Genomic DNA, 25,006 nt, shown 5'->3' on the forward strand with positions numbered 1-25,006 from the left:
AATATCTAGTGCAGGATTTTTAAAAAATGGCTCACTGTGGGTTGTGATTTTTATTAAAGTCACCCAATTTTGATTTCCAATTTAATACTCCACTTCTTCTTTTTAGATGTGTGTTCAATGGAATCACAAATAATAGTTTTAGTCATTACTATTTGTGAGGTCAGATCACATGACACCCATATTTCACAAGTTGTCTTCTTGCAGGGCCAGCATTGGAGCTGGGAAGGACTCAATTAGTATGAGCAGGATGAGGAGAATTTTCAGGCAGGTGGGACTCCAGAGCTTGGGAACTGGCTTCAAAGTCAGAAAGTCCTGAGTTAAAATCCCTGTCCACTACTCCTGGGCTGAATGAATGAGGGGGATATTCATTTATTATTCAGTCTTTCTTCAGTTGGCAACATTTACCCAGTGTTAACTTTGAGCCCAGCACAATTCTAGGCTGGAGAAACAGTGATGGACTTAGCAAAGTCCCTCTCTTAAGAGAGGTTGCAAACAACAAGAAGAAAAAGACAAGGGTACTTGAATACCAATTACAGTGTGTCTCCAAAGGAAAGACAGTCCTATGGATTACATGAGGCATCTTCAATAAAACTGATGTCAAAATTAAAGCTTTGGCATGTTGGGAGGTGTGACTTCAAGAGAATAAGTCTGCCAGAGCAGGAAGGGCATGTATGGATTCCCATAAACTATCTGATTTGTTTAAGGAATTGAAATGAAGTATGGTCAATCTATATGGTATGGGGAAAAGGTCAGGACAGGGCAATTGTAGCCAGATCCTGAAGGACCTTGAAAAGAATGTCAAATTGTAGATTTTTTTCCCCTAGGAGCATTATTTCAGCTCTCTAAATGCCCATTCATTCAACTGTAAGATAATATTTTATCTAATATCATATGTTTTTTATAAGGATTACATGAGATAGATATAGGATTTGCTGAGAAACACGGCTTGTTGCATAATAAAAATTTTGTCATACCGGCTATTACTCATTTTGTTAAGTCTGTTATTGCTAGATTTATTATTGTTTAAACTAATTTGAGGATGGGGCAAGGAAAGGTCAGGAGGTGGGTATTAGAGCTACATCAGAGATCATTAGGAGCCTATTTGCTAGTGGACAATAGTAAAAATAGGTAATTTCCAGGAGAGATCAACTCCATAATAGAAGTACGAAGCAAGAGGTATCACAGCTCTCCACTGATAGAAGCAGAACAGTGCTTCTCAGAATTATTATTTTGCTTTCCAGAAGACATTCGGCAATGATTAGAGAGATTATTACTTGCCACCACTGTGAGGAAGGAGTAGTAGGCAGAGACCAGGGCAGGAATGCAGCCAACGTCTTACAAGGAAAACCTCAAAAAGATGCTGGTCTAAGTTGCAACAGAGGCCACAGCTGGCAAGTAGGGCCTGTGATGCCTGGTCTGTAGCTATCTCTTGTAGAGTTGTCTATATCCTTTGCCCTTTCTCCTCTGTGATACTGAAGTACAAAGCAAACATCATATGGTGAATTATGTATATAGTTTGTCTCAAAACTGCTGAGATATATATACCTTCTCTAACTAATCAGCTTAAGCAAACCTCTGTGGTGGGTGGTAATTGTAGCTGACAATAGCAATCATGTGCTCCTAAAGTGGCAGTAGAAAAACATGAAGATTATGTGGGCGTGTCAGATCTGTGGTTTAGGCAGGGCAGTGTCAAACATCTGCAAACAATATTGCTAGAACATCCACATTAAACAAAAGCAGTTGTTAAAGCCTGAAAAGATAGCCTACCACATGGAATTTGGAAAAAACAAATGGAACAAACTAGTTCTTGCTTATGTAGACAAAACTGAGGGCTTATATAGTCAATACATGCTATTGATTGTGCTGTATGATTCTGTATACAATCCTCTGAATTTCCTTAAGTATTTTTTTATTGCAACATTGCCTTAATTGGATGTCAAGTGGTAGTAGTGTCTGGAAGTGCCCATGTTTTATAATTTCTAATTTCAAGACTGCATGAGAACAAATGCTTCTGCAGTGTTTTATGTATAAAACTTGGCAAGTTCATAATTTTTAAAGAAATTATATGTCATTTGCCTAAGCATTCCCAATTTACTTTAATGTAAACATTTGACATCAGTAAATTCATTCTAACAATGTATACAAGAGTCAGATATGTGCATATTAATTTTTTTGTGAATACAATTTAACCTAGTATGAGGCACGTCCTTAAAGTTACTAGAATTTATTAAATTAAAAATTTACTTTTTATATTACATAGGAGACAAGTCTAAAAAGAGGTTAGTATTTGGCAAATTTCATTGCTCAAGGGAAACTTAAGAAACATAAATGACTTAAAAACAATGGTTGTGTTTTTAGTCTTAGAATTCAACATTAATAAAAACAACAAAATATTAGGGTAGGATTTACACTAACTATATAAAGCCATGTCAATATTTCAAAATACTGAGCTAATAATATCAGTCCTTTGCTTAATAGCTTTTCATGGTTTGTGATTACTCTTGGTGAAAAGTCCAAATTCCCTAATGTAACCTAATACTCAGTACTTTTCCTACCTTTCTAGCACTTTTCACACCAAATACCTGCTGCCACAGGGCCTTTACACAAGCTATTTCCACAGAAGCCTCATTCCAGTGCTCCCATGTGCTTAATAACTATAACAAGTCAAGTTTTCATATAACACATACTCAACCTCTCATTTATATTCCTATCATAGTGGTCATTTTTCTATTCATTAATGTGCTGATTTTATACAGGAATCAGCAAAGAACTGAAACCATGTATGTAATCAATTTATCACAGACTTAACTGGGTTTAGCCTTCTTGTTTCCCAGTTATTCCTTGTGGTGACACATTTGTGGGAAAGATGAGCCCTCAAGAGAAAAGATTAATAATTGTAAATAAAACTGGTGTTTGCACAGAGCTTTACATTTCACAAGGCTTTTCTTAGTCTTATTTTCATCTGATTCTTTCAGTAATCCCAGGAGGAAAGTTATTTATTCAACAAACATATTTTAAGCATATATTATGATGCTGAGTGCTAGGGATATAAATATAAAAATAAACAGCAATTTTCCTTTCCTACCTTCAGGGAGATCTTTTTCTGAAAGGTATGGGTGGGGTTTGGTGGGGGATATACCAAAATAATTAAGTATAATGGAGGGTAACTAGGTTAATATTTGGGTTTTTTTTTTTTGGTTTTTTTTTAAGATTTATTTATTTATGCATATAAGAATGGGGGTACAGGCCAGAGGTGCGAACAGTGAGAGCATCCACCAGAGACAGAGTGGGGAACAGAACAGACAGATTCACTGAAGTACACTGCTGAGGGGAACAGTGGGTGAGTCAGGAGAGGTCTGCTGCGCCATGTGGGTTGCTCCCTGGCAGGCCAGGGATTGAACTTGTGCTGCAGTGGCTGCGGTTAGCTTCATAGTGCGGTGCTTAACCCCTTGCGCCACCAGGGAGGCCCTAGGTTAATATTTTGTATAAGGAAAGATTGGTATAGGAATCAGAACAGGAAATTATTTATTCTTCCTTAAGATGTGAAAGAAGTGGCAAGCATTCCATCAGAAGAAGCAACGAGAAAAAAGGAACTCATGAGAGATGTGTGTTGTGTTGGTTAGATCTCAGGACACAGGAGACGTGTTGGTGGAAGATGATAAGTGCTACTCTCATTTTTCTGTATTCGCTCTATTCTCAAATAGGCTCTTTCCAATAATATTCTCAAAATTATGTCTCACAGGCTGCTTTTGAGAGAATCGGGTATTTTTCTCAGAGGTAAGCAGTGATCTGATCGGTCACAGATAATTAAAAGGTCATCTTCAAAAGTCAGATCCAGATTAGGTGTATCCAAACCACATGCCTTAAAGCAGTGGTTCTCAAACTTTAGTGCAAAGTCAACTCCCATGGAGAGCTTATTAATACAGAGATTGTGGGAAAAAACTACCACCTCCCAGTATTCTCTGACTCAGCAGCCGGTGGGGCTGGGACACTGGTAAGGTAAACATAGGTAATCTGATGCAGGGGTCGTTGCCTGCATGTTGAGAACCACAGCCTCTAACAATTAATTGGATAGATTCCCATGAAAAATCGGAGTGCTGTCAGCTGAAGTTATCGACTGGATTCCAAAGAACAAAAACTATAGAATTCAGATATGAGTGTGCTGATTTGGAAAGCCTAGTCAACTGCTTGCCTCCAGCCCCTTTTCCTTCTCCCTGATCTTGTCCAGTTCAGTGATTTACCTCTTGTAATTCTTTCTAGTGACACAAGGCTGCTTACCTTCAATCACCCCATCTTCAACTTTCTAAATCAAACTTATATTTTGTATGTTTGGTGTGTTTTTTTTTTTTTTTTTTTGCTTCCATCAAAGGAAATGGATCCAAAATCTGATAGTTAAAAGTATAAAAAAGATCTCGAGTTCTTGAATTAAGGAATCTGTTTTGCCTTTATGTAATCTTGGGCATTCCATTTAACATTGGCATGCCTGGATTTCCTCATATGTAAAATATTGTAATGAATAGTATCAAATAATAACTTGCAGGGCTGTTGTGATGACTCAATGAGTTAATAAGTTTAAGATTCTTAGGACACATATATAAGGACTATGTAAGTCTTAGTGCTTATTTAAAAGTGCCCACTGTTGGGATGGCAGCCACTGCAACATGAGTTTGATCTCTGGCCAGGGAGGTAACCTACCTGGTATCGCAGACCTCTCCTGTCTGGTCTGCTGCTCCTCTCAGCACTGTATTTCAGTACATCCAACTGTTCTGCTATCAACTCCATCTCTGGTGATTACTTTTACCCCCCTTTTACCCCCCCACACCTGCAGCCTACACCTCAGTTCTTGTATGCATAAATGAATAAATCTTTTTTTTAAAGTGCCCACTGTCAATGGTTTTAAATAAATAGACTTGATAGAATGTAGAAGGGAGATGGCACTGCAGTACTGATGGAATTTAACCCCTTCCTTTAAGAGCTGATATAGCTACATAGAGAAACTAAATGATCTGAACAAGAGTAGAGATGAAATAATGCAAATAAGATATATAATATAGTCCCTGCCACAATAAGCATTCATAAATATTAACCATTAATATTATATGCTTTAGAATTATTTATTCATTCAAGACATGTACTTCTGAACTTCAAGGAAGTTAAAATAATTTCAAGTCTTCACTAGAAAACAGCATTTCCACAACTCACAGTGGGATATGATGAATAAGCATGTTGCAAATTAGAATAGCCAATACTTTTTGACTTTAAAATCAGGTAATGATACCAAAAAATTGCAGAGAACAAAATTTTGTAAATTTTAATGGACATTTCATAATGAGCTATCCACCTTTATATTCTGCAACCTCAGGAATTTTATCTTCTGGATTCTGTACTAAAAAGCAAAACCAAAATATCCATATCCTGTCCAGCCACCATCAATTAAAGCCAGGAAGTGGATTAACTACAAGAAAACCAATTCAAATAACATGAGACTCACCAGCTGTCAGATAGGGTTAGTCTCCTCAGAGGGACCCTATTCTTATTTTGTTGCCAAGGAAAAAAAACTATACCAAAATCTTTTTTCAGGACATGGGTAAATTCCTGCCTCATCCATAAAAAACCTTCAGACCTTCAAGAGGCTAGAAAATAGATTAAAATTCATGCCTAGCAGAAACAGTCTCCATGCTCCTTGCCACATTCTTGTACACAATATTCAAAGAGGATCCCAAGGACTTCGCTATTGTCTCAGTTCTACATTTGAACTCCGTTCATGTACAAGCACAGAACAGCCAGTGTTTTACAAAGGGCAGGGGTGGTTACTTTTAAAGTACTCGGCATTATTAGAAATCCCTGTGTTTATATTCTGTTTGTGGGAGCCACAAAATGTGTCTGCTGCATTCTTTTTTACCTGAAGCCTTTGTTGTCAGGTTGGGAGCACAGTGGAATTCTGTTAAACAATGAGGGAGGGAATGGGTTTTGTGCAAACAATCGTGTGTGTGTGCGTGAGCGTGCATGCGTGTGTGTGTGTGCGTGTGCGTGTGCATGTGCATGTGTTTCCCAAAGACCAGAAAAGCAAAGGAGACTATTAAAAGAAAATCTTAAAGCAAATCTGTGGGTTACTAGGCCCATCTGGGTCTTTACTGACTGTATTCCACTGGATTATTTGTCTAGAAACACCTGTTGTTTTCTCTGCAGCGCCATTGGGAAGGCAAGTTGTGCAGCTGGAGCTTGCCGATTAGAACACGTGTCTGGTGTGTGAACCTTGGTAAGTCATAGTAAAGCAAGAGTGTAAATACTGGAGTATGCATTCTTTGTCAATTCCATGCTACGTTTGGAGAATTTTTGGCATTTGCTTTCTTACATTTGGCACTATAGACTATTTTAATAATGTTTATGCTCTTCTTCTGCCTCCTATCTCAACAAGCTGTTAAGAGATGCCACATTTAAACAAGCATCCCTACATCTTTTGCTGCTACTTGAAGAGGGTAGCAGGCTGTTCCCCAGAATAGTCTGTAGAAGATCTTCCCCAAATAAACTACTTTAATGCTAAGCAAAATGCCACATATGTAAAATAGGTAATGCTGGATTATGTAAAATGCTTTTTTTAAAGATGTGGGAAAAGGACTTAGCATCAAATAAATCTGTCAGCACAGGGAGTTCTAGAAATAGTGAGAAAGGTAGTTTGAACTGCCTAATATTGCAATTGCTATTTACTTCTTCAAATTAGCCTCCATTATCTTATGAAAGAATCTTAAAGAATAATTTATTTGACTCTCCAGGGGCTTGTGGCCATATCATGAATAGATGTTTAAAGAGATTTCTAAGAGTCTGCTAAAACCTAATTTAATCTTTGTATCAAACACTTTTACTTATTGCTTATCCCCTTCCAAATACCCCCCCATCAAAATTTCTCAAGGAAACCTTTTTCTATATTAGTGTTAATGCATTGGCAGGCAGTAGGGAAATTAGCCTTGAGTTATATGTATCAAGAGAAACAACAAAGCAAATGTGCTTTGTTCTTAGCAAGCTTACTTAATCTCTCAGATAAGTAAAGATGAATCAGAAAACAATATGAACCAGCTCATCTTCTTAATTGGTATCTTAGAATGAATGTTGGAGTAGAACAGTACTTTAGAGAGTACCTAGTCTAGATACTTCTTTTTGAAAAATAAAGAGTTTCAGAACACTAAAGCAATGGATCCAAGACCCACAGGAAGGCAGAATCCAAACAATTCAAGCAAGAAATCAGCGCTTGATGTTTCCAATTTCTTTTCACCATTTTACCATTTTGGCACTTACTGCCTGACCAATGAGAATCAATTGAGAGACTATTTTTTAAAAAATAAACAGATACCTGGTATTTTCTATTAGAAGTCTTGTGTTGATAACAATGCACTGGGGCCTGAGAATCTGCTTTTTTGGAAAATACTCTGTGAAATTATTTTTCCCCAAAGATTTATTTATTTATGCATACAAGAACTGGGGTACAGGCCAGTGGTGTGGGGGGACTGAGAGGATTGATCAGAGACAGAGTGGGGAACAGAAGAGGCAGATTGAAATACACTGCCAGGAGGAGCAGTGGGAGAGTCAGGAGAGGTCTGCTGCGCCATGTGGGTATCTCCCTGGCCAGGGATCGAACTTGTGCTACAGTGGCTGCAGACTGCTTCATAGACTGTGTCTCAACCCCTTGCACCACCAGGAAGGCCCTGAAATTCTTATAATACAGAAATACAGGACATTTTGCCTACTATCATTTTGTCTTGAAAGACAACTACCTATCATATAAGCCTATATAAAAACTTCAAAAGTATATCATGATGAACTTATTTATAAATTTTCTCCATTTATATGTGAGACTGTGAGGAAGACCTACTTTTAGACCTGTGTGCTTTCCATTTTTAGGTCAATTTTCCTGAAATCTGCTTTTATATTTATGGTATTTATACATCTATCTTCTGTAAAATTTCTATTTCTTAGAGTCCATCCACAGCTTTGACCATTCAATCAAAATTCTATTTAGTAAGATATTGCATCCAAAGATGCACTGAAACAATCCCAACTGAGCTGTGCTGTAGACACTAATGGCAGACACAGCTAAAATACTTGGCAATTGACTGAGATGCTATTCTTGTTTTCTATAGATTGCCTAGAGATAAGGCAAATTGTGTGTCCATAAGAGATTAGCACTCATTTTGGTTTGTTCATTTTAATCACTTCTCAAAAACATGCCAACTACTGTCCATGGTGCTAATCATGAGTTTACTGGGGAATGGCACCTATATAGAGTCAGCTTGAGAAAATCCTTCAACAGAGACTACTTTTCATCTCTGTAATTCTGGCAGTGCCAAGGTTATTCAGGTTGTAGATTCAAAACCACCCCACCCCCCAATCAATCATTTAAGTGGATGTGTTTCACTTTTGGGTATTTTTAGGGAAAAATAATGACAAATGAATGAGTTGAAAGTTATTCTTTAAAAAAGACAGACTTAGCCTCTAAGCTTACATGGCTTATTTTAGCAATTTCAGAGGCTGTGTACTCAACTTCTCATGTGAATTGTGCTTTTATACCATCCTGTTTGACAATTAAAATGGAAAAAACGTGGAAAAAGCCATTGTTTGTTTTTTCTATAGTGCCATCAATGTGCAGGGCACTGAACAATAGTCAGGGCCTAGCAAACAAAAGCTCTGCCCTGTGGAGCTTACAATTGAGCAGCGTGATACAATGCAGAACAATACAATTCAGAACAAGCATGTGGTGATTAACAACCTTTCTAAGTGGCATTCTTTGCCGAATAAGAGTTTTTTTTTTATAAATCAGTGGGTGGGGGGGGCGGACATACATTAATTGAGAAGCAGTTTCATTTGTTGGGACTTTGACAGAAGACCCAAATCATCCTTGGGTGAATAGACCAAGGAGGAAAGAAGATTAGAAGGATGGTATGATCAGTAATTAAAGATTTCAGGGCAGGCTATATCTCTGTACTGAATGGAGAACTCCTGGAAATAACAAGTGTAGCCACATTATAAACAAGAAAATAGGATCAAGGTATTTAATAAAGAAGAGTCCCTTTCTAATATTTCCAGAAAGAAAATTGGTTTGAAGGCATCCATGGTATGTGTTTAAAACTTTGAAATTTCCTTATATCACATAGATATTCTGGCAGGCGTTTGATCAACAAATTCTCCTGTTGGTTACAGGAAGAAAAAGGTGCCTTTCACTACAATTATATGTTGAGAAGTCACAAATTTAGAGCAATGGCTATATAGATGCAAACATGTGTTAGAATATAAATCAAGTGTTGTGTTTTGCATTTTGGATGTGTGTGTGTGTGTGTGTGTGTGTACAATATTTCAGAAAGGAAGAGCAATTATTGGAAGCAAGGAAGTACTTATTTTCATTTCAGTAAAATGGTTAATATTTATGGAATGCCTTCTCTGACTAAGTTATATTGTCTCCTTCTTTCCACATGGTAGATCAAATAACAATAATAAACTCCATTGCACAGATGAATAAATTGAGGCACACAAATATGAAGTAACTGTTACAAGACAGGGAAAGGAGTACCCCAGAATCCCCAAACCTGCCCATTCTAAATAGGTTCTGCCATCCGCTGCATGACAACAAATCATACCCTAGTGCATAAGGTATGATTTAATGGAAAGGAACTTTAATGCAATTAGTGTGCAATACAGAAAAAGGGAAGAATGAAGTTTCCAAATCAAGCAAAAAAAAAAGTTACCCATTCCCTTGTGGGTCAATGCCCAGCCAAACAGGGTGGACCCAAAGCAAGGCCCGAAAACCTGCCACAAGTCTAAAGCATATTCTAGTGGGATCCCTAGGAAAGGGGCAGAACATTTGGAATGAAAAGAGCAATACCAAAGTCAAAATCAAAGCCACCATTGTTAACCTCTCGACAGGCCTCTTACACACATTTGTTTCAACCAGTCCAGGACCAAGAATCAAGTGCAGCATCCTCACATGTCTCTCTGCTCCATGCGCTTTCTCCAGGTCTCCTGCTGGCTCTCCATCCTGCTTCCTTCCTTCTCCAGTCTCCTCTCTAGCCTCTTCTTCTCCCTCCTCAGTGCCGCCCTTCCTTGGGTGGAGCCAGGAATATGGAACCTCCCCTTTTCTTGGGGACCACCCTCTTACATAATTTCTGATGCTGGTCTGGCTTCAGAGCCAGTACTGAAATCATTGTGCTGGACTCTCCTTTTAAAATTCCAGTTTCTTCTACTGAACTGTGTTTTCATGGAAGTTAGAGAACACTAATTTCTTCTTGTGTAATCCCATGCATCAGTCTCCCATAGGGTTTGCATTTTTCTCAAATCCACTATATGAATTGATGAATTAAGATGAATACGTTTAGAAAAATACTGAAAAATCTAGATGGAATGATCAGTGATAGGAAAGAATACCGAGTCCACTCAGCCCTCCAAAGAATAGTGTAATACTAGGAAATAAATCATATAAAATATTAAAATTTGAGCCCCTGAAAAACATTAGCAAATGGCTTTTGCTATATTTTCTTCATTCAGAAGACTTCAGGGTGGCTTATGGACGCCTGGATTCAACTGTATCATATCCAAATAGATTACCACTAATTATACAACTGAGATAGCTTTTCTATTACTTATCTCATGTGTTGGGATATCAAAGGGATTTCTTTTTATATAGAGATCCCTACTTGCTTTCTGCTTTTTGTGTTTTTTTGTTTGTTTGTTTGTTTGCTTTTGTCATGCCCAAACTGTATCTTTCATCCCAGGAACCTTTGTCAAATTCTTAAATGTGAATTATTTTAAGTGATGTTTATTTTAAAATTTCAAATCTTAGAGTACTATTTCCTTCATATATGAGGACATAGAAACCAGCTACCATGGGAGACCTGCTCTGGGTATTGTTATTAAAGATTAAAGGAGCTGAAATCACCGTTTTCAGAACAGGAGAGTAAATTGACAAGGACATTTAAATAGCACCTTTTCTCATTAAATGTAAGCTTGCATTATATCTGTGTTGCTTGAGTTTGAATAAAAATTTTCATCTAGTCTTTTCAATTCCTGACAAGTGGTTTACCAGATAAATAAATAGGAAAGGACATAATCAATTGTATTAAATGCCGAATTTGCACAAGAATTTCTACAATTCCTAAAATGATTTTAAGTATATACAGTTAGCTTGTAACTATAAATTGTAGTATAGAGTTATTGGGTTTGGGGAGGGGGACTAAAGAGAATTGCCCAAAGTATGTTTTATTTGAATTAGTGTGGGTTCATATGTGCAAGGTCAAACATGGCATAGCCTCATTGACAAGCACTATTATCAGTGTTTAGTTCTTTCTTCATCTAATTCTTCCTGATTCTCCATCCTATTACAAAAGACTTCTCACTATCTCAAGAAGTTTAACAGCTCTTTCCTAAATTAAATAAAAACTTCTATGTTTCACTTCATACAACAGAGTTGGGGTGGGGTGAATTCTCTCATCAAAGTTAAAATCCTCAAAACCATTTTTGAGTACATTCCTGCAGTCCCTGAATTAGGGATTACCCTACCACACCACTGAAATCTCTTTATTAAATCTAACTAGTGATTATAATTGTAACTTAGTGAAAAAGCAGTTTGGAAAAGTTTGGAAAATATCTACATTATATAACCACACACCCTTGTAAATTTAGTTCATAAGCATCATTCCCGAACATTCCCTGATACCACCTTGTAGGTGTGACAAAAGCAATCATAACTATTATTGCCTGAGGGGGGTGAACATTGTGTTCTTATTTTTTTCATTATATATTTTATTTCCCGTTAGAACTTGAAATAAGTGCAATCATATAGTGCTTGATTCTTTGTATCTAGCTTCTTCTACACCTTATAAATATTTTGGAGTTTTAGCAAAGACGTTATGTTAGCAGCAGTTCATGCTGTTTTACTACTAAGTGCTTTCCATTTTATGAACATACTTCAATCTGTTAATCCATTCTCTTGTTTATGCATATTTGGATTGTTTCCAGTTTGGGGTCATTAGGAGTAGAGCTCTTATACTTGCCCATGTCTCCTAGTAAATTATTTTCATTTCTCTTGAGTAAATACCCAGGAACAAAACTGCTGGTTCATAGACTAGATGTAGGTCTCCAAACAATTTTCAAAGTGGACGAACCATTTTGTGGACAAAATGAATAAAAGTTTCGCTTACTTCATACAGTGACAAGTATACATGGTATTTTCATTCTTTTTTTATTTTGACCATTTTAGATATAGATGCAATATCCTCATATGGTTTTGTATAATTGATGTGCCCTGCAAACCCTGTGGGGGTGGGTACTTAGAGTTCCACACTGACCAACAATGGTTGGACACCAGCAGGGTATCCAAGAATTCAACCCACTTGTGATACTATCTACTACAGATCACATCAGATTTCCCGGACTAAAGTCTCAGTGTCCCAAGTGTGTTCCACTTAAGATGCCAGTCACAAGTCCATGCTTCTGACCAACTGGCTATAGATCAGAGGTCCCTATGACCCCCTTCTCAGACTTTAGGGGCCTGTCAAAAGCCCAGGTTATTATCTGTGCTTCTGACTAACTGGCTCTAAATCAGAGATTCCCTGGGCACACTCCTCAGATTTGATTAATTTGCTAAAACTTTACAGAGAACTTAGGAAGTCTATTTTACTCACTAGATCAATGATATATTACAAAGGATGACAAAGATTCTAGTCAATTGCTGGATGGGAGAGACATATAGGACAAAGTCTGGGGAAAAGGCATGGAGCATCAATCCCCTCTCCAGGTACACCATTCTTCCCAGAATATTTACTTATACATCAACTTGGAAGCTCTCTTAAATCCCTCTATTTGGGCTCTTGTGGAGGTTTCATTACACAAGCATGAGTGATTAAATCACTGGCTACTGGCAATGAAACTCAATCTCCAAACCCCCTCCCCTCCCTGGAAGTCAGCATAGATGGGATTGGAAGTTACACCTTCTATTCCCATTGGTTTCTCTGGGGACTAGTCCCATCCTCATGTGTTTTCCAAAAGTTGCCTTTATTACAGAGCAAAAGACACCTTTAACACTCTCACTTAGGAAATTGTAAGGCTTTGGAGGAGCTATGAGGCAAGAATTTTGGTGAAGTATAGATACGTATGAGAAATGTATTTTGTTCAGCTGACTGGCCAAATATATGTATTTCCTATAAATTATAATATTTCTGCTTTTTGTTTGTGTTTTCCTAATGACTAAGTAGATGAATTTTTCTTGATTTTAGTACTTGAGTTCTGTTCAAGTATTTTGCTCTTATCATTATTATTATCATTATTTCGTTGTAACAAACCACTACCTCATATCACATTAATGAATTCAGAAATTAATTTAAAAGGAAAAGTGGGATAAAGCCTAAAAGTTTCCAAGACTTTAAACTTATATAAGAAAATATAGAGGGCCTCCCCGGTGGCGCAGTGGTTGAGTGCTGGGTTGTGAAGCTGCCGGCGACCTCTGCGGCGCCGGTTCGATCCCCGGCTGCTCCCCGGCCACCTGAGGAGGGTCCCGCATGGCGCGCAGACCTCTCCTGCCGCCCGCTGCTCCCCTCAGCAGTGTACTTCGGTCCTTCTGCCTGCTCTGCTCCCCGCTCTGGCTCTGGTGAATTCTCTCACCCTCCCGTGCTTCTGACTGTACCCAGTGCATGTATAAACAAAACAAACAAAACAAATAAATAAATAAAACATGCCTCTATTAAAAAAAAAAAAAAAAAACATTTAAAAAAAAAAAAAAGAAAATATAGAGATAGGGAGCAAATTTTTTTTTTTTAAGATTTATTTTTATTTATACGCACTGGGTACAGTCAGAAGCGCGGGAGGGTGAGAGAATTCACCAGAGCCAGAGCGGGGAGCAGAGCAGGCAGAAGGACCGAAGCACACTGCTGATGAGGGGAGCAGCGGGCAGCAGGAGAGGTCTGCGCACCATGCGGGACCCTCCTTCAGTGGCCAGGGAGCAACAGGGGATCGAACCAGCACTGCAGAGGCTGTGGGCAGCTTCGCAACCCAGCGTTCAACCGCTGTGCCACCGGGGAGGCCCGATAGGGAGCAAATTTTTAGAGGGAACATAGAAAGCGCTAATCCATTAGAGTTCATAAAAAATTAAGTCTCTTTCTCAAATCACTATTAAGAAAATAAGTAGACTACAATAAGTAGTCACACACTGAAAGAAAATATTCACTCTATAAATACCCCAATATATATAAAATATATACCCTATCTATAGATCTGACATATACACATAATATTTACATATATATGACAAAATATTACATATAGGAAAGTTCAAGTAGAAAGAATATATAAATAATGGTTTTTAATTATTAAATAAATGGGTTTTTCATTTCTTCTAATTTTTGACATCATTTCATCTTATTTGACCAGTCACGTCTTAAAAATTGATTCTTTTTCGTTTGTTGTTTTCCTTATTTGTTCATTTTTTTCTCTCTCATTCATCTAATATAATCATTTCACTGCTTCTTTCTAAATTATTTCCTGATATTCAGTCCCAGATCATCTCCCTAGCTACCTACTCTTTCGGTCTATCGTTTTCTGCAGGTGGTGTAAATTTTTGACACTCTCTTTGTGATCTGTCATCTGGCAGCATCAGTATCTGTGAGCTTTTTAGGTTTGTAAACACTCCTCCCCCATCATTCTCACTACATTCAACCTGCATTTCACCAAGAAAACCAGGCTATTCCTATATGTACAAATTAAAACTTGAGAGGAAGCAGTGCTGAGCAGTACAGCAGACAGCATGTCTGTGGTTTCAACGGTCTCCTCCATTGATCGACCTTATGTATATAGTACGTGTGATTCTAATGTGGTCCAGATTTATATCTCAATGTGCAAAGGATCTTCAGATGGCTGATATGTAAGTAGGTATCTAAAACACAATATGTTCAAAAGCAAACTCATTTTTTTCTCTTTCTCTTATTTCTATAGTTTCTATCTTATGATATTAATGTCTAAAATATTTTAAGAGATATTAGAGGAAATTTATTTATTTATATATTTAAATTTTGTAAAGATTTATTTATTTTATGCATACAAGAGCTGGGGTACAGGCCAGAGATGCAGGCGGTGAGAGGATTAACCAGAGACAGAGCGGGGAACAGAACAGGCAGATTGACTGAAATACACTGCTGAGGGGAGCAGCGGGCAAGATAGGAGAGGTCTGCTGCACCATGTGGGTTTCTCTCTGGCGGGCTAGGGATCGAACTCATGCTGCAGAGGCTGAGGATTGCTTCCTAGTGTGGTGCTTAACCCCTTGCGCCATGAGGGAGGCCCTAGAGGAAATTTAAAAAAAGAAAGAAAGCTAAATGGTACTAAATAATAAAACTAAATAAATGAAGATAATATAGGTGAACTCCCTAAAAGAAAAATAATCATTTGTGATCTTTCTTCCTAAATAATCTTAGCATTCCAAACCCAAACACCTTTTTCTGCATTCAACCAGTTCAACAACTCAGTTATAGATAAAAATAAAATGCTACAGATTTGCATGAGACTGCCAGATGATATAGGAATATTATGCAATGGTTATTCCATCAACAGATCTCCATCAACAAAAACTGAAAATAAAAGCAATGTATTTCTTCAGTTATTTGATCAGGGTAAAAGGAGAAAACACAAAGAATTTGTTCTATATTTGTATAAAGACCAGGGAATAAGGAGATGGGCTATGGGTACTTTGCTGATGGGAGAACTACCGTGACCACACCTGAGTGGAGAAATCATAAATTGGCCCAAAATTAGCAATGGTGTAAGAAAAAAGTACTGCATTTAAATTTTTTTAATTAAAAAATAAAATTACTATTGAATTGTTAACATTGAGTTACACATAGCTCATAGGTATGGTGTCCAATGATAGTTGCATTCCTTTTGAAAATCTTTCTTTTTACTCTAAATGTCAGAACATCTTCATAGTCATGATAGACCTTTCCTCACCATTTCTCTAAGGTGAAGATCAAAATTCATGCATCCCACTTGGAGTGAGAATTTTTAGGTGACATTTTATGCTACTCTTGTACCCATTTCTTTAAAAAAAAAAAGCTAATTAATTGTCATAATTCAGTCTGATCCTCTCGGTGCGTCTCAGTCTATGATCATTATTTTATTAAATCTGAACAGCCACATGTTGTTTAGAGAATCACAGTAATTTTCTTAGGATCTCACAGCTAGGGAGATCCTACTCAGGATTGTCTAATTCCAGAGTCAGCATTATTAACAACTCTAATACACAGGTGTAGAAATGTGTCTTTCTTTCTTCCAAATCTCCTAGTTGGAGAAATAATTTTTAAGAGGCCTATCTGTCCCTTCTGCACCTCTGGAGGGCAAATTTTCTGCTCTGTGGAGTCAGAAAGAGAGAATCAGTCAGAGAAATAATAAAAATGATGACAACTCTCTCTGTTCTATGGGGGAGAGGAAATGAATTACTTCATGTCACCAGGGTGCATTTGGAAAGTAGGACTTTAAGTAATCCTAAGACAAAATTTTATCTCCAAGCAACCTCTCCTAGACCCCAGCATTACACCAAGAAAGAAGCACCCACTTATTCCTAATAGAGGCAGACACCCCCTCCCTCTCTCTCCTCCCAGTTTCAGCATTAGTATGGACCCCAAACTTACCACTTGTACAACTAGACACATTAGTGTTTCCAGCTGAGAAAACGAATTTTTCACACATTGCTGGAGCCCTAACCCTGAGCAGACATGGCATCCTCTCGGCACACACGCTTTCTGAGTGAAATCAGTGCTGCTGACAGGATCCACATTTTCAATCTATATTCATCCACACAGCACCATATCTTCTTGGGGAGGGTATTGTCATACAGTTGAAGCTCATGTTCTGGCAGGCTTTTATCTTGCTAGTCTATCATTACAATCCCAACTGAACCAGAAGTCCTCAGGGCTTTTCTGTTGCTCTCAGTCAATCAGAATGGCAGGTACCAACTTTTCAAAACACACTGATCCAAAAGAGGCAGTCCTTGCATGGGATTTCCACGTTCGGCATATTTTCCTCTTCCTACATAAGAAATGTGGAATAATTAACTGGAAAAATTGAGAATCATTAGTTTTGCAGGATTTGACAAGGCTGTGAGTTTCAATTAATGTTTGTAAATTTCCATTCTTCTCTTTAGCTGCAATTCAATGAACTGCTGCTAAAATGTAAAGTTCAAGAGCTTTTCAAGCTATACGTGTTAAATGTGTGTTCATAAGCAGTCAATATTTAGATTTTGAGGGGGAGTGAAGAACTCTAATAATGTGAAATGTATATGCAGTTGGTTAAAAATATATGTTTTATGATATGTACATTTCTGCCATAACTGGGCTCTTCCGCTTTATAGCTATTGAAATTTTTTTTATGGGAATTACTCTAGATAGATATTTTCTGCCTACTTCAATGGGATATATTGAACAAATTTTAACTTTGTTCAAGAAAGCTTAGATCATCATTATGACTCTCCATTATTGTGTATGGTAAGCTGTAGGCAAATGAATGTCATTCATTTGTTCATTTGTGTGTGTGTGTGTGTGTATATATATATATATAATTTAATTTACATCAATATGCATATTATATATTTCTCTATGTATAGAGTATACACACACATATGCTTATCAAGTTCCAGCTATTTGCCATATAATGTAATCAATAAACATCAATGAACTGAAATAGTCTTTGTCTTCTTGGCTTTAGTTTAGTCAGAGAGGAGGTGTAGACAGGAAAAAAAATACATCATACAAATGTAGTAAATGCCATGAAGATAAAGAATAGAAAGCCATCTAAGACAGCAACAGAGTTATCTAACTCATATTAATGACTTAAGGACAGTCTCTTAGTGGTGATGTTTTTCCAGGAAATTTTAAAGTTAGCAATCAGCTCAAGGAAAGTAATCACATGTACAAAGGACTTAAGGTGGGAAAGAACTCAGATCACTCAAAGATGGAACAAAGGACCAGTGTTGCTCAAGCATAAAAAAAAAAGAGGATTATTATCTACAGAACAATATTCATGCACTCTTAAAATTTATAGAAAGAAATTCTAATTAGTTCCTAGTGAATGGCTTTAAATTTTCAGGAAAATAGGCACAAAATTAAGGGAAAATTGATACAAAAAAACTCCATATACTTTTTTTTAAAGATTTATTTATTGATGCATACAAGAGCTGGGGTACAGGACAGATGCAGGGAGTGAGAGGATTCACTAGAGACAGAGTGGGGAACAGAACAGGCAGACTGATGACTGAAACACACTGCTGAGGGGAGCAGCAGGCGAGTCAGAGGAGGTCTGCTGCGCCATGCAGGTCACTTCCCTGGCCAGTGGTTGAACTCCTGTGGCAGAGGCTGCAGATTGCTTCATAGCGTGGTGCTTAACCCCTTGCACCACCAGGGAGGCCCCAAGAACTCCATATTCTTAAGAACTTGTCAGGATTTAGGTACAATGCAGATATAATTCACAAGTTACCTTTATGTTTGTTCATCATCAAATTTTCCCTTAAGTTATTTGAAGTTTCCCCATGGAAATTAAAATGAGTCTGACAAATAAAATAAACACAAAATTATTTATTCCAACTGAAACCCCAAAGTTATTGTTTCTCAGATTCTTACCTCATTAGACCTCAGGAGTCTCTATAAAGGGATTATTAAACAAATGAATTGTTATTTTAGTTCCTGTAGCACTTTGCTGGTATGACAACTGTTTATATGTAAAACAAATTAAATTATGGTAAATTAGCATAAAGTTAGCACTATGAATAGCCAGAAAATCTCAAAATAAGGGAAGTATTTATTTGGAGTATTACTAAAATCAAGAATAAAATGATGGGCCTCCTCGGTGGTGCAGCGGTTGAGCACTGGTTTGCAAAGCTGCCCGCAGCCTTTGCAGCACTGGTTCCATCCCCAGCCACCAGGCGAGGGTCCCACATGGTGCGAACACCTCTCCTGCCGCCCGCTGCTCCCCTCAGCAGTGTGCTTCATCAGTCTGCCTGCTCTGCTATCCCCTCTGGCTCTGGTAATTCTCTCACCCTCCTGCGCTTCTAACTGTACCCAGTGCTTGTATAAATAAATAAATAAATAAATCTTTAAAAAAAATTTAAAAAAAGAATAAAATGAGTTTCTTCAAAGAAACTCCCTGTTTTACTTTATTGTACCTTAGAAACAATTTTATTTTAGAAAATGATCAAAATAAAAATATTCTTAAATTACACTTGTAATTCATTTAAATTATTGATTATTTAAATAATCACATGGAAAATACTTTACTTTCCCAGAATTGATTTAATGTTGATGTTTTTAAAAAGAGAGAGAGAAGCATAAGATGCAGGAACTGCTGCTTAAACTCATCCTAAGCATTGAAATTCACTAGCCAATTAATGGCACTCAGTATGTGTTATTCATAATATACCCATAAAATTGATCATTAAAACTCCAGCAACAGATTTTCACATGAGAATGTATGTGTACTCAAGACAAAACTAATTCTAGTGCTGCTAATACCAGCGTTATTAGAAAACCTCTCTCTTATTTTACTTTTTGAATGTAATTAGAAATTTGCTTAAAAATCCCCACTGACATGAAATGTTAATATTGGTGCAATTAATGAAATGCTAATATTTATGAATTAATTGCAAAAATCTTGATGAAAGGAGGCTAACAGAAATCATTTATGCAGAATCTACCAGAGGACAAGATTTGTCCTTGGTGACTTGCTCATTTTGCTTTCAGAATGTTATTTAGTAAAATAGTCAGTGGTATTTCAGTAAATTCCTGGTTGAAAGAGTTCTCTAAAACAAAGTTAACAAGCTAGCTTCTAACACAGATATATTAATTGGAAATACTGAAGATATTTCTCAGCCAGTATCTCAGATATTCAGGGAAAAAATGTAATTTATCTATGACTTGACTTTGTCTCTCTCACTGGAATGTCCATTCTTCCTGATGGCTGAGCATATAGTCTTAGTCTACTGCATGTGGACTCAGTATTTTAAGGTTAAATTAATTAATTCAGTATTAACTCACTTGTCCAATTCTGAACAACATCTTCTCTGGGGCATCTGATTTCCTGGTCATTATGTCAACATTTGTGCAGACTTCCTTGTCTCTGGCTATTTTCTATCCACAGTGACATATTGTCATCCTCTTTGTGTCTTTGCACTATGTCTCCCAGCTCAGAATGTCACATCGCCATCCTTTGTCTTAGAAGGAAGAAGATAGCAGCTTCCCCTTCCATGTTACTTTGGCTGGGACTAATTAGTTTAGGATGCTCTGCCCACCTAACCCATGCTGGGTCTACAGACTCTCAGCAGGGTTTGGTGCTGACTGGAGCATATAGATAAGGTGCAGGTCCTGTCTTGTGTCGGTGAGTCTACTGTCTTAGAAGGTTCAAAGCTCAAGTATCTGTCTTGGCAAATATTCTTCACAGTTTCTTACTTTGGCCTGGATTGTGGATTTTATACATTGCAAGGTTGGTGTTCCCTAAAAGGGTGAGATGAGTTTCTCTCAATATGTCCTCTGTCATCTTGGTATGGTAGCTAAAGGTCAATCAAGACCTGGTAAACCTGAGAGATCTAGTACCATTACCCAAAGAATGCAAATTCTTTTGACTTGAGATCAATGATGGTCCTGAGGCTAGGAGAAGCTTCCAACCTAAGTCCTTCCCCCTTCCTAATCAATCTCAGAAGAGATCATTGGATCCTGAGTTTTTGCCCATTTTGAATCAGAGAAGCAATCACTGCAATCCCCTTTTATGACATAGAAGAATGTTTTTTGGGGTTCTCACCCAGGTGTATGAACTCACTATCTAACAAACTCATACTTACTCTCAGAGTAAGGACAAACTCACCCCCTTTTCTGACTTGTGAAGTCTCCCCATCTTTCTCCTTGATGCCCCAGGTCCCTAAATATAGGTTTATTTTATTATTCTTTAGAAAATACAACCATGTAAATTTTCCATATGGATGCTATTAAATTGATTGTTTCTCCTTTGCAAATTGTCTGATGCTGTTTTGATTGCTTGTCCAGCTCTGGGAGGAGAACCCAAAGGTTATAGAAGGATTTCTCCTGGACCCAGCAATATCAGTGAGCCATAGATCAAATACATATTTTTTCAGGTCCTGCCACAGCACCTTCCCTTCAGGCAATAATGACTTTATGAGGATTCGTATGCCAAATGAAAATATTTACTGATGTCCAAGAACACATAGCTGTGTGGTCCATGATTCTTATCCTGCTATTATTATCGTTATAACACGTGAACACTAATGAAACTTGAAAATAAGAGATGGATCCTTAATTGCCGAACGCTGTAGAGCTTGTGCCTCCTCCTCCTCCTGGGCCTGACACTCAACTTATTGGGGCCTCAGACCAGGGTAATGAGCAGGAGCTGAAAGTCTTCTGGATTCATGGTAGAAAATTTTATAAATAAAAATTTGTTTAAAATACATTTATACCATGTTTTCACAGTTGTTGCAGTAAACACCTGTGTCTGTTCATGGACTATTTTACTCTAAAATATTTTATAATGGCTTATCAACAAAATTTTTATAAAAATGTTTGTGTCATAAAAAAGGAATTTGTGAAAGGAAGAGCAAAAGTGAAAAGGATGAAGAAGGATTTTATACAAATTGGCATGTGACCCAGAAATCAGGTGTTTGTTTGCAAAGCCTTTAAAATCAGCCCCCAGACATCATTACTATGGAGATGCTAGCTATCCCCTCTTTACTCCTTCTTTACTCCTTTCCTTATCGCATAGTAATCCCACAATCCATGTAGTTCCTAGTGGGTCTTTATCTCAAGAAGGCCCTGGTTAAAAATCACATTTGGGGACCTCTCTGATGGTACAGTGGGGTTAAGTATTAGCACTAGGAAGCTATCTGCAACTACCTCAGCATGAGTTGGATCCCTGGCCAGAGAGGTGACCCACATGGCACAGCAGACCTGTCCCTTTCGGCCCTCTGCTCCCCTCAACAGTGTATTTCAGTAGATCCACCTGTTTGCTCCCCACTCTGTCTCGGGTGAATACTCTCACCCCCCACACCACTGGCCTGTACCCCAGCTCTTGTTTGCATAAATAAATAAATCTTTAAAAAATAAAAAAATAAATAAAAATCACATTTTACCCATGATCATATTTTGGTGGGTTCCACCAAGAGAGAGTCTAAGACTAGAACCAAAATATGCTCATAGGTCAAATGTGATTTTTAACAGGGCCTTCTTAAGATAAACTCTTACCACAAATTTACCCCAATTATTTTGAGGTACTAAGCAAGTCAATGGTGAGAATGATTTTTATCCATTGGCTACTTTGTCATCAGCCCACAAGTGTGGTTTATCTAGAGAATTTGAGAGAATTTTAAAGAAAGTCTATTACTCACTTAAGTTGTTCTTGGGATGATAGGGGTGGGAAAAAATAGATCTTGGCTATTTAAATACCTTGTGTCTATTTTAAGTGGGACAGAGGGAGAGAGTTGGATCATTATCATGGTTAGGAGTGATGAGAGAATTTCCTAGACAATTTGTCAATTTAAGAGTTTTACATGTTCCATATGGGCCAAAGGTGTGGGCATGCACCACCTTTTTTTTTATCAGCCTGTTTAGAAAAGCTTAAAATAAGTCACTGGTCCAACATCAAAAAATAGTGTCCAACTCCATTAAATAGGGCTGTCTCTGATGTATGACAATGTCCAAGGGTCCCAGAAATCAAGGGGATCTCTCTCACAGAATACATGACAATAAGCAAAAGTGGTTGTGACCAGAGAGACCAGGCTCATAAAACAAATTCATTCATGGAACCTTACTAAGAATGCCAGGTGCTATTCTCTTCTTTTCTGCGTATATTTCTAGGACTAGATCTGGGATCTCATAGAGAAGAGCCACAAGATGCTAGACCCTTAGGTACAACTTTATAAAGGGGTGTAAATGGTACAGAGTACAAAACATTCATCATTCTAAATTGTGCAATAACAAGTTAATACTTATAGGGCAGACACCAATATATAACTTTAGCAATAGATTTTAAAATCAGGCCTTCTTGTATTTCATTCATTCATTCACTCATTCACTATTTCCAATGAGTAAGAATGTATACATTTATAGAGCCATCAATTTTCCAGGTGCTGATATGTGTTAGTAATCAAAATAAATCACCTGTTCTATGGAGTGTGTGTGTGTATGTGTGTGTATGTGTGTGTGTGTGTGTGTTGACAGAAATGAGTACACATTGAGTTCTGTTAAGTGCTATCGAGTCAACAAGGGCCGAGCTTAGTGTGTGGTGTCAAAAAGGCAGCCCTTCAAGCTGAACCCCAAAGCATTGGCCCAGAAAGCCTTTGAAGACATGAATGCTGGGTGCAGGAGTTCCCATTTTCTAATTTTAATGGTTAGCCAGCACTACATTTAATTGGTGAGATAGAAATAGGGCAAAAATTGAAATGGGCCTCTCTGCCTCTATAATGAATTAAATAGTTTTCCATAGCATTAGCTGTAAATGACACGACTGAACTGACAATTTCTTTCTTGTTTGGGCTTCATTTAAACTTCTGAATGGTATTAAGAGGTTATTAGAGATTAATCTCCAATTAGGTATTCTGATAGCCCAAGAAATTGTCAAAGGGTCCCTCTGGCCATACTTTTTTAGCATTAAAGAGATATTGAATTAATAATATTTTGCCATCTCTTCAGACCTTTAAACTCCTGTGACTGATGTCCAATCATTTAGCCCACTTAAACAGAATGTCACACTGTGAGCCTTCCATTCTCAGTAGGTCACCGTAGGCTACTGCTCATTACTGTTGAGTGTCCAGATCAGAAGCTGCCGCGGTCACTCAGTTCCTGTGTTTTAAGAAAATAAGTAGAAAAATTGTTGTCTTGCAAATGGAAGGGGTTATGAAGACCGTGCCATAAGTCATTATTATCGTGACTAAAAAATGTCATGTAGGTTCTATAGCTGTATAATTCTGCAACATTAGACCATAAAATCAGGTTGGGATAGTAAGTGCAGCATATGGCAGAGTTCCCAGAAGCTCTGGACTTCTGTGGACTCAGGATAGTGTCCAAAGTTCAGTGTCAAATGCAGAGGGGCTGTGCCAGTCTGTTGTTACTGATGTGGGATTCTCATCCACCAAAGGCAGACCTGAGTGAATTAACCAAGTATGTGTGGTAAAAATGGATGGGAAGATGGTAGCAAGGGATTACCTAAAAGAGATATCCTCATTTGTTAAGCTGAAATGTCAGATTTCTTTTCTTTCTCTTTTACACTTTCTTTAAACTTATGTCTTTACTAGACATTAAAAGATATGATAACACTTTGGAATTACTTTTGAACTACGTTTTTTCCTTCCTGTACTTATTTTCTTTAATTACATTGCAGAAATAGGCTTTGAACATTTTAGTAATAATATGATTTCTAAAGGTATAAGTAATGGGGTTTGACTAACTGTAACCTCTAAATTGATAATTTGTGAGGAATGCAGATATAACAGAAAAGACTCAGTAATTGGCTTGGATTAGATGGCTTTTATAGATATCTGTTATTTTGGATTCCAGGTTTCCCTTCCCTTTTCAGGTAGAAACTGCTGAATTTGGCATTTCTTTACTGAACTCTGTCCTTCTCTAATCCCCACTTATTTGCAGTTTTTGCTGGAAGTGTAAATGGGATAGCTCCCCATTCTAAGCCAAGGTTGAGTGGTCATGTGTCCCAAATTACACCAGTGACTCTATCCCTTCCTTTGACTTTTGAGTAGAGTGACACAGGAATAGAAAAGAGTTGGTCTTAATTCATCCTTATTTAGACAATTGAAAAGTCATTACTTTCTTCTTTCTTACATTGTCAAAGCTGCCCTGAGCCCTGTTCTTAGTAAGGTCTAGGCAAAATTAGTTCCTTGGATTGTGGTCTAAGAACTTGAACTGAAACGATGATATCAGTACCTTTATCCAGTTAACTAAAGAAATTGTTATTTGCAAAAGATATTAGAAATATAATTGAT

The 25,006-nt window shown here is 37.5% G+C and overlaps 1 protein-coding gene across 1 annotated transcript in view; it reads left to right on the forward strand.

The window, feature by feature from the left end:
• Positions 1-25,006, forward strand: part of TENM2 (teneurin transmembrane protein 2) — a 3,493,894-nt gene that overhangs the window by 1,509,574 nt on the left and 1,959,314 nt on the right. The window contains exon 13 of the mRNA XM_054691588.1: positions 6,190-6,259. The gene's annotated coding sequence lies outside the window, so the exon portion shown is untranslated. The remainder of the gene's footprint in view (positions 1-6,189; positions 6,260-25,006) is intronic.

Source organism: Talpa occidentalis, unplaced genomic scaffold (genome assembly GCF_014898055.3).
Source record: "Talpa occidentalis isolate TD23 unplaced genomic scaffold, MPIMG_talOcc4v2.1 talOcc4.9, whole genome shotgun sequence".
Lineage (NCBI taxonomy): Eukaryota > Metazoa > Chordata > Mammalia > Eulipotyphla > Talpidae > Talpa > Talpa occidentalis.